The sequence below is a fragment of the Penaeus chinensis genome, chromosome 38 (assembly GCF_019202785.1).
Source record: "Penaeus chinensis breed Huanghai No. 1 chromosome 38, ASM1920278v2, whole genome shotgun sequence".
NCBI classification, from domain to species: Eukaryota; Metazoa; Arthropoda; class Malacostraca; order Decapoda; family Penaeidae; genus Penaeus; species Penaeus chinensis.
Genome location: NC_061856.1, coordinates 2598272 through 2608179, shown reverse-complemented (window position 1 = coordinate 2608179; position 9908 = coordinate 2598272). Strand labels below are relative to the sequence as shown.

At 39.2% G+C, this 9908-nt stretch overlaps 2 non-coding genes across 2 annotated transcripts; both read right to left on the bottom strand.

Annotated features, from left to right (window-relative positions):
* Nucleotides 1-6273: 6273 nt before the first annotated feature.
* On the bottom strand, nt 6274-6345 carry Trnad-guc. The gene has a single exon. It is a non-coding gene; the product is annotated as a tRNA-Asp (tRNA).
* Nucleotides 6346-6589: 244 nt separating this feature from the next.
* Nucleotides 6590-6661, bottom strand: Trnad-guc. The gene has a single exon. It is a non-coding gene; the product is annotated as a tRNA-Asp (tRNA).
* Between the last annotated feature and the right edge of the window lie 3247 nt (nt 6662-9908).

Here is a 9908-nt window from a genome sequence, read left to right as displayed (position 1 = left end):
TCCATACTACAGTTTCCTTTGCTTCACCATCAGCGATACAGCTAGACTGCGGTTTATTGCCCAAATCTCATTAGTCATAAACACAAATGCAAACTCACATTGAGATGGTGTTACAATAACTGTTATGATGCTAGAACTAGAATGCTGTTTGGCTGTTTGCATAATGTTGGAATCCCCTACTTTGAAGCACCAGATAGTTATTTCTCAAAGACACACACACAAACACACGTAGGTGTGTGTGAATAAGTTTTGGTTGTGCATGTAATCTATGTATGCTTCTTCTGATATCCGTTTATGATTCAGAGTTTCTATTCAAGTTCCACTCCATTCAGGTTATGGTTGTTATCACATAATTTAATGACAAAAATTGGTGTAAAATCACTGCCTCCCCGGCGTGGAATCGAACCCCGGTCTCTCGCGTGACAGGCGGGGATACTAACCATCATACTACCGAGGAATTGGTTTCTAATGTTATAGGTTTTAGAAACCACGATTTTTCGGGATGCTCACATGAATCATACATTCATATGATTGCACACAAACAGTAATCTAGTACTGAATTTCATGCTTATAAAATTATCATAAAATTGAGCTACTAGCATAATTTAGGGCCCCCCTACTACTACTACTAAGTTCAAACATCTCATAAACCTTGTATCATTTTTGTGTGTGTGTAGGTAGGTATGTGCACGTATACTATGTAAGTTATGTTTAGTTTTATATGTAAATATATAACTTTCATTGTAATATATTACTTGATTTCCATCATGATTCAAGTTTCCATTAAGGGTCATTTCATGTCAATTATAACAATTCACTTACAAAACAAGGATAAAAGATGAAAAAAAACAATTCCTCCCCGGCGGGAAATCGAACCCCGGTCTCCCGCGTGACAGGCGGGGATACTAACCACTATACTACCGAGGAATTGGTTTCTAAAAGCCACATGTTTTCGAAACCGGAATGTATTTTTTTTTTTTTTTTTTTTTTTTTTTTTTGATGTGGGCAGTCGTTAGCTAAGTATGTTATTTACGAATTAAATATGTTCACCACGTTGGGCTTTTTGCACAACTGTATCAGTTCATGCATGTGTTTGCATAGGTATATGTAAGTATGCACAAATCCTACCCATGTGTTTATATGTGTAGGTTAATGTATATCAACAATCTCTTACACAATCTCTACCTATGATACACGTTTCCCATTTCAGCAATTGAAATTCTGGCTGTACAGTTAGATTACAAAATTAGGGTGAAAAACAATGTCTCCCCGGCGGGGAATCGAACCCCGGTCTCCCGCGTGACAGGTGGGGATACTAACCACTATAGTACCGAGGAATTGGTTTCTAAAGTTTCAGGTATTTGAAACCAAGAAATCATTGCCCACCGGCATGTGGACACACCCTGGTTCCATACCAACTCCTGCCCCTCAGCCCCCCTGGGGTTAATGGGCGGCTCGGGGAAGGTGGGCCTTGCCAGTACCACCTCTCTCCAGATCAACTCACTGGCAACATCATATATAAATAGCAAGTAAGGCAAGTTGTGGGTCCCGTTGAGAGGACAAATGTTGGGGTGCAGGATGGGCTACACATCCCGCCAGCAACCTGGCAAACGCCAACCTAGTATGAGCAGCATGATTGGTATGGGTGGGTACACCTATTACTGGTCGGCCCAGGGCATTGATCAGCATCTCTAGGAAGTAACCATAGCCATCTCCAACCAACTTCAACTATCGGTAGTAGAAGGGACATCGGCTGATGAGCGTATTATGGCACTGAGATTGAAATATACTTTTGGCCTTGTGTCTCTTATTGCTGTGTATACTTTTATCGATGTTTGTAAACTCCAAGAGGAAGAGGTGTTCTACACCAAACTCACATCTGTGGTAGACAAATGCTTCTGACAAGATATTTGCATCGCACTGGACGATTTCAATGCGATATCCGGCTGTGATCTAGCTGGCCTCAAGATGTCTATCAGTCTCCATAGCTCAAGAGTTGATCTCAATAGCGAGAACAGCCTTCTGCTCCAGGACTTTGTTAGGTCCAAGAGATTGAGGATTTCTGGCTCCTGATATAAGCGCTCCAACCTGCCTTGCTGGACACATTCTTGTCAAAACTCACTGGAGAACTGCAGGGTTTACTGGAGTACCAAGCTCTGTGTTACTGACCAAAGATTGGTTGTGGCTATCCTAAGGGTCCACTTCAAAACTTCCCACCTCTCCAGTGGCTATTCCAGGGTGCTTCACTTGGACAGACTAAGAGTGGAGTGTGTCAGTCTCTGATTGGTTCACAGAACTTAAAAACCTGACACACCCAATAGTTCTGTGAGTGTACTTAAAGCGCAAAACACTTGATGCAGCACAAGAGTCCATTGGAGAAGGCCCAAGGGCAAGGCAGAATTTCATCTAACCAGAGACATTGGAGGCCACAGACACCAGACAACAGTTCAGGAATCTTGTTGAGGAGGTTGAAGGCCATTTCTTAGTAAATGACCTTCGCCCTGCCTACCAAGCCCAGTGAAAACTAAACCCCAAGCCCTCATGAGTGGTGTGCTCATTCCCCTCAGGAAGAGGAAAGGGAATCGATGGGACTGTAGCAACTACTGTGGCATCTTCTGAAACTGATCCGTGACCACCTTCTAAGGCACCATAGACCAGAGCAGTCTGGATTCCTTCTTGGCGTGTACATAATAGACCTATTCTTGTGCTTTAAGTCATTGTGAAATGCCATCGTGAGTTTGGTCATGGGCTGCAGCTTACATCTACCTCAAGAAGGCATTTGACTCGATGCTATTCAAATCGCTATGGGAGATCCTGAGACTTAGGGAAATCCCAACACAGTTTATTGGTTAAATAGCAACCCTATATACTAGCACTGTAATTGCTTTAAAGTGTGGTAGGAGTGTCAAACTTATTTCCTGTTAATTCAGGGGTGAGGCAAGGCTGTGTCCTAACACCAACACTTTTCAAAACTTGCATAGACTGGATAATGTGCAGAACTACTATCCAAAGTTAATGTAGAGCAACACTGGGCAATATCAAGGTCATCGACCTCGATTTAGCCGACGAGTCTCTGGAATCACTGGCGGCTCTTGATGTATTCAGAAATGAAGAAAAGCTCTTGGGCCTAGAGGACCAAGATCCAGGATTTTGGGGGCCTGTTAGGGGAACCTGTTCAGTCGTTACATGTTTGTGGTGTGGATGTTGAAGTTACAGAGAACTTTACATACCTTGGTAGCAAATATCAAGTCTCAGAGCTGTCAGACCAAGAAGTCAGTAGACGGATTGGCCTTGTAGCAGGAGCCATGAACTCGATCAATAGGAGCATTTGGAGATTTTGGTACCTAAGGAGAAGGACAAAGCTACGTGTCTTCAGTGCCTTGATACTGACAGTTTTGCTTTATGGATGCGAAACCAGGATGCTATTATGTGCCTTGGAGTCTCGTCTTGATGCCTTTTCGTAATAAGTCTCTTCGCCAGATCATGGGGTACAGTTGGCAGGACCATGTGTCCAAACAACTGCTACACTATTAGACAGGCACAGGGCCTGTTACTTGCATAATCCAGGATCGCTAACTCAGGCTATACAGGCACCTAGCTCATTTCCCTGTGGATGACCCTGCCCATTTGGTTGCCCCTTTGTGAGACAACACTGGGTGGAGGAACCCATGGGACTACCTAGGAGATCATGGCTTGGGCAGCTCGATCAGACCAGTTACGAGGAGCTAGAGATGGGCCAAGGGCCTGCCTGGAGGTTCGCCATGATGGACCACCATGGCTGGAAATGAAGGACCCCAGATGACATATATGAACACTCTGTTACTTAACTTCCATTTATGACACACGCTTTACATTTCAGCTATTTAAATTCTACCTATATTGTATAGTTAGATTATTTGATTTGGGTAAAAATCCAATCCTCCCCGGCGGGGAATCGTACCCCGGTCTCCCGCGTGACAGGCGGGGATACTAACCACTATACTACCGAGGAATTGGTTTCTAATTTTACAGGTTTCTGAAGCCATGATGTTTCTGGATGCTCACATGAATCATATACTTGTGTCCTAGTACTGCAATTAATGTGTTTATTTTGTAATGAAATAAACATAAAATTGAGCTATTTGTATAATTTAAGGATCCCCTACTACTGAAGTTCAAACATCTCAAAAACCTTGTATCTTTATGTGTGTGTGGGTAGGTATGTATATGTATACTTTGTATGTGTATGTTTGGTTTTATATGCATATGTATCATTTTCATTGTAATCTATTGCTTGATTTCCATGCCTGAGTTAGGTTTCAATTAAAGCTTGTTATTTCATGTCAGTTATAACAATGCCCTTACAAAACGAGTAAAATTGTAATTCCTCCCCGGCGGGGAATCGAACCTCGGTCTCCCGCGTGACAGGCGGGGATACTAACCCCTATACTACCGAGGAATGGTTTCTAAAAGTTACATGTTTTCGAAACCCAAATGTAAGGAAGATCCTTTTATATTTCATTTAAAAATAACATAATTATATGTACCAAGTAGGACTTTTTGCATAATTGTATCATGTATATACTCATGCATGTGTTTTAAGAGATAAACGTAGGTATGTGAATATATTTATAGGTGTAGGTTCATGTATATAAACAATCTGTTATGTACTTTCCTTCTATGATATTCCATATCAGCTATGTAAATTTTGGCTACATTATATAGTTAAATTACAAGATTATGGTAAGATAACAATGTTTCTCCTGCAGGGAATCGAACCGCGGTCTCCCGCATGACAGGCGGGGATACTAACCACTATACTACCGAGGAATTGGTTTCTAAAAGTCACATGTTTCGAAACCCAAATGTGGTGAAATTCCTTTTTTTTCTAGGTGTGTGCAGTGGTTAACTAAAACCTAATAAAAAATTTATACACATGCATGCACATTTATCCTCCTTCCCCCAGTTAAACTCACTGTCAACATCACATATAATGGGGGAAGGGGAACTGCCCCTCCCACCCAGTAAGTGAGGCAGGTTGTGGGTCCCGATGGGAGGGTGAATGTTGGGGTACAGGATGGGTTACTCGTCCCGCCTGTATCCTGGCAGGCACCAACCCAGTATGCGGCCTGTGGGGTAAAGCCCAACAGAACACCCACAGGCGTACATTGGACCCCACAGCCTACCACCCCTACCTACCATATAGGGTAGCATTAGTGAGGGAGGAAGTGGTGGCATCTACCCGTAGTGACTGTCCAAGGCTTAACCTCAGGAGAGCTATCAGGCCTGGCAGCAGCAAAATTGGTACTGGTCGGGCCAGGGTGATGATTATCACCTCCAGGAGTAACCATAGCCATCTCCAACCGACTGCAACTGTAAGTAGTAGAAGTAACACCAGCTGATGAGCGTATTATGGCACTGAGACTGAAGTATGCTTTTGGCCTTGTGTCTCTTATTGCTGTGTATACTCTTACTGATGTTTGTAAACTCAAAGAGAAAGATGTGTTCTACGCCTAGTACTGCAATTAATGTTTATTTTGTAATGAAATTTATTTTGTAATGAAACATATGAAATTAGGTTCTTGGCATAATTAAAGGATCCCCTACAACTAAGTCCAAACATAAATTATGTATCATTACATATATTTACATGTGTGTATTGATATATATCTGTATGTATACTATGTATGTGTATGTATACTTTGTATGTGTATGTTTGGTTTTATATGCATATATATAATTTTCATTGTAAAATATATATATATATTGTTATTCCATGTCAGCTATAACAATTCTCTTACAAAACTGGGGTCTCACCGTAATGTCTCCCCGGCGGGGAATCGAACCCCGGTCTCCCGCGTGACAGGCGGGGATAGTAACCACTATACTACCGAGGAAATGGCTTTAAAAGTTACATGTTCTCGAAACCTAATTGTATTGAAATTCCATTTTTTTCTGGATGTGGGCAGTGGTTAGTTACGTAAACCTAAAATGTCATGCACACATGCATATACACAGTAAATGAGCTATTCTGCTATATTTTTGTTATTTGCAATTTAATATTTGTGCCAAAAAGGGCTGTTTGCACAATTGTATTATGTATAAGCACATTGGTTGTTTGAGGTAGACATAGGTATATGCATGGATACTACCTATGTGTTTATATGTGTAGGTTCATGTTTATAAACAATCTGTTATGTAATTCCCATGTATGACACGTTTTCCATTTCAACTTTTTAGATTATGTTTGTATTATATAATTAGATTACAAGAAAAAGGGTAAAAAAATAATTCCTCCCCGGCGGGGAATCGAACCCCGGTCTCCCGCGTGACAGGCGGGGATACTCACCACTATACTACCGAGGAATTGGTTTCTAAATTTCAGGTTTTCGAAACCCAACTGTAATGCAGTGGTTAGCTACATAAACCTAATAAGTCATGCATACACATGCATGCATACATAGTAAATTAACTATTCTGATATAATTATGCTATTTTCAAGTTAAACATATTTGTATGTTAAATTCAGATTTTTGCATTTCCATCTATGACATTTATGTATTGGCTATACTATATGGTTAGATTTTTGAAATAGGCTTAAAATCAGTGCCTCCCCGGCGGGGAATCGAACCCCGGTCTCCCGCGTGACAGGCGGGGATACTAACCACTATACTACCGAGGAATTGGTTTCTACAGATATGCGGTTTCGAAATTAGACTGAAAAATAGTTTCAATTAAATTATCCAAATAGTTGTCCATACGTTTTGCATGGTATTTTGGCATTCATTTTCATCTGTCGTCTATATCATGTGTTCTCAGGAAGCCATTTTGAAAAGGTTTATATTAACTGAAACTGATTTTGATGTTGCAAATTAGCTGTGGATCTTGCAACAGCAGCTGTAATTTTAGAATTAAGAATAAAAACTTTTAACATTTCATGTAAAAAAAAAATTACAAAGGTTGTTACATGTCCATTATGACGAAACGTTCATTATCAATACAGAATTTAAGTCACAATGAGAGTTCAACGCACTTTCCTTTCCCCCGTGGTTAGTATCCCTATTTTTGCAGGATCTGCATTTTCAATAAGGTAATGAATAGTAATAGTAATGATCATAAGCTTTTTTGGTTTAGTCAGTAATATTCTAACTTCTAGTTTCATTTTATTACTATTGTCGAATAAGTCATCTATATTCACTTTATTTAATGGCAGAAAACCCCACTATACTTTACTGAAATGTGAGAAAAATTTTGAAATACTCCTGGATTTTGACTTCAAGCCTGAAAATGAAATCCAAGAAGATTTCGAGACTGTTGCCATTCGTTTCCACTAACTTTATGATATTCTTTCTGAAATCAAATATAGTACTTGCCTGACTGTGATGTTTAGCATTCAATAGACGGCTTAGTATTTACGTATGATAGATGTATATATTTATTTATATATAAATATATACTGTATATACATATATATAATGTATATGTATATTTAGATATATAGATATATTGTATATACATATATGTGTATGTGTATATATAGACTTTATGCTAAACATACTACATACTATATATATAATGTATGTATATACTTATATACATATATATGTGTTTATATATACACATGTGTATGTATATATATGTATGTATATATGTATATATATGTATATATATATATATATATAATGTAGACATATATATGTATATAATGTATATATATACATATATATATATATATATATAAATATATATATTGTGTGTGTGTATGTGTGCGTGTGAAGGTAAAACCACTGTTACCAGATGTCAACGAGTCGAGAGCGGTCTTAGTGCAGGTAAATGAGAGGGTCTTGGCATGTGGGTTTATTATGAAAGGTGGATGTGAGACCCCAGGAGACCCCTGTCTCCCTGGGTGCCGAGGACGGTGACGAGGTAGACCCTGCGTGTGTCCGTCTGTCTGCCGTCCCTCTCCCCTTCCCCGTTTATTCGGTGGCTCCCTTCGAATGCGGTTCTCGCTTCCACCCGCTGGACTGCCAAATTTGTTCGACCGTGACAAAGGGGGTGAGTCTTTAGGGTTTGCTCGAGAACATTCGCTTGGTGTTAATTACTATGGCTTTGTTAGGATTATCAAGTTCAGAAGAGAACTATCATATCTTAGAGAATAAAAATAATGAGTAAGAATTCCATATCTTCGGCTTAGATAAGTATTTACGCTTCGAAAACATAGAGGCAGGCTCAAACTCCTCCTGTACTAGTAGCTTCCACGCCTGCACGAATTCTTAACCTGCCAGACCTCCGATTCTCGTCCTCAAACACAACTGCCCAGCTGTGGACACACCTCACCCAGATTCTTCACTCGTCTTCCCAGAACATCAGACCTCATTTATAGTCAGTATTTTGTAAATATTTTGATCAGTATTTTCCATATATGTACATATGTTTGTGATTTGTCTACTAATTAAGTCGAAAAATATGTAAAGACATTCCTAATAAACCTACTTGTCATGTTAGAAAAAAAAAACAATGCATATACTGGATTTCTTGAAAATGAGACAACAGTTTCGAAAATCTCCTGGATTTCATCTTCACGTCTTATCAAATCATATTTAAGATAAGTACGAAATAGGATATCATAAGAATAGTCAAGAGAGGGGACACCACCTTGTATATTATAATTTGATTTATCTTTGAATATTTCTTCCCTCTCTTCAGGCTTTATATTCCATACCCATGTAGGGCTAAAACCTAGATTAAAGTTTTACAATAGTAGGTTTCATATACATGATCTGGCGTTGTGGTTGGTCATTTCAGTGCATAATTTAATGAAACTGTAGTCATCAACTTTTTTTTTCTCTATTTTCTGCACCTTTCTCTCCTTCTTTCTTTACTCTTCCTCCTTCTTTCCTTCCCTCTTCTCCATACTCCATCTCTCTGCAGATAAACGAAAAGGTATGTAGAAGGAACAGATGATATTTAAAACGTATTATTTATGTATGAATCCTTCTTTCTCATTAATAATAGAAATCAAACAAGGGAATTTCACAAGACATTTCGTGACATTTTCTGTTGATCTTAATAACATTTCCCTCTATTCCCGTTGTTTTTTATGAAGCTTTTAAATTAACAAATGTCAGAACTTTATTTATTGGACGTTTTTAACCTAAAATATATAAAATCATAACATTTCCCTCGTCCAATCTACGCCGCGATTCTGTTCTGCTTATGAGTGAATCAACGAATATTAGACATTGAAAGAGGAGTATTCAGTGCTTAAATAACAATGGCAAATTGATTAATCAATAATGACCATATTCATAATTGCTCCTTTCTTTCTTCCTTTTTCCTTTTTAGGGACATTGAAATTACAAGACGCGTATCACAATCTCTGGATTGATCAATGACAATATATGTATATACACATACAACACACGCACATACTCTCGCCCTCTCTCGTTTTCTGTCTGTATGTGTCTCTCATTTTCTTTATCTTTCTCTTTATTTCTCTCTCTCTCTCTCTCCCTCTCTCTGTCTCTCTCTCTCTCTCTTTCTCTTTCTCTCTCTCTCTCTCTCTCTCTCTCTCTCTCTCTCTCTCTCTCTCTCTCTCTCTCTCTCTCTCTCTCTCTCTCTCTCTCTATCTCTCTCTCTCTCTCTCTCTCTCTCAGGCACATACAAATAAATATATGTGCATGTGTAATAAATATATATATATATATATATATATATATATGTATATATATATGTATATATATATATGCACATATATATGTCATGGGGGCAACGGCCTCCCTCAAATTCTGGTTTACCCTCCCCCCCCTCCCCAGGCCAAACCCCCACGATTTTTTTCGCTTAAATCACATCTTTATAGTTCTGGTCGTTGCTTAAATAGTCTACCCCCCCCCCCCCCCCCCCCCGCCTCAAGAAAAAAAGCTGAAATG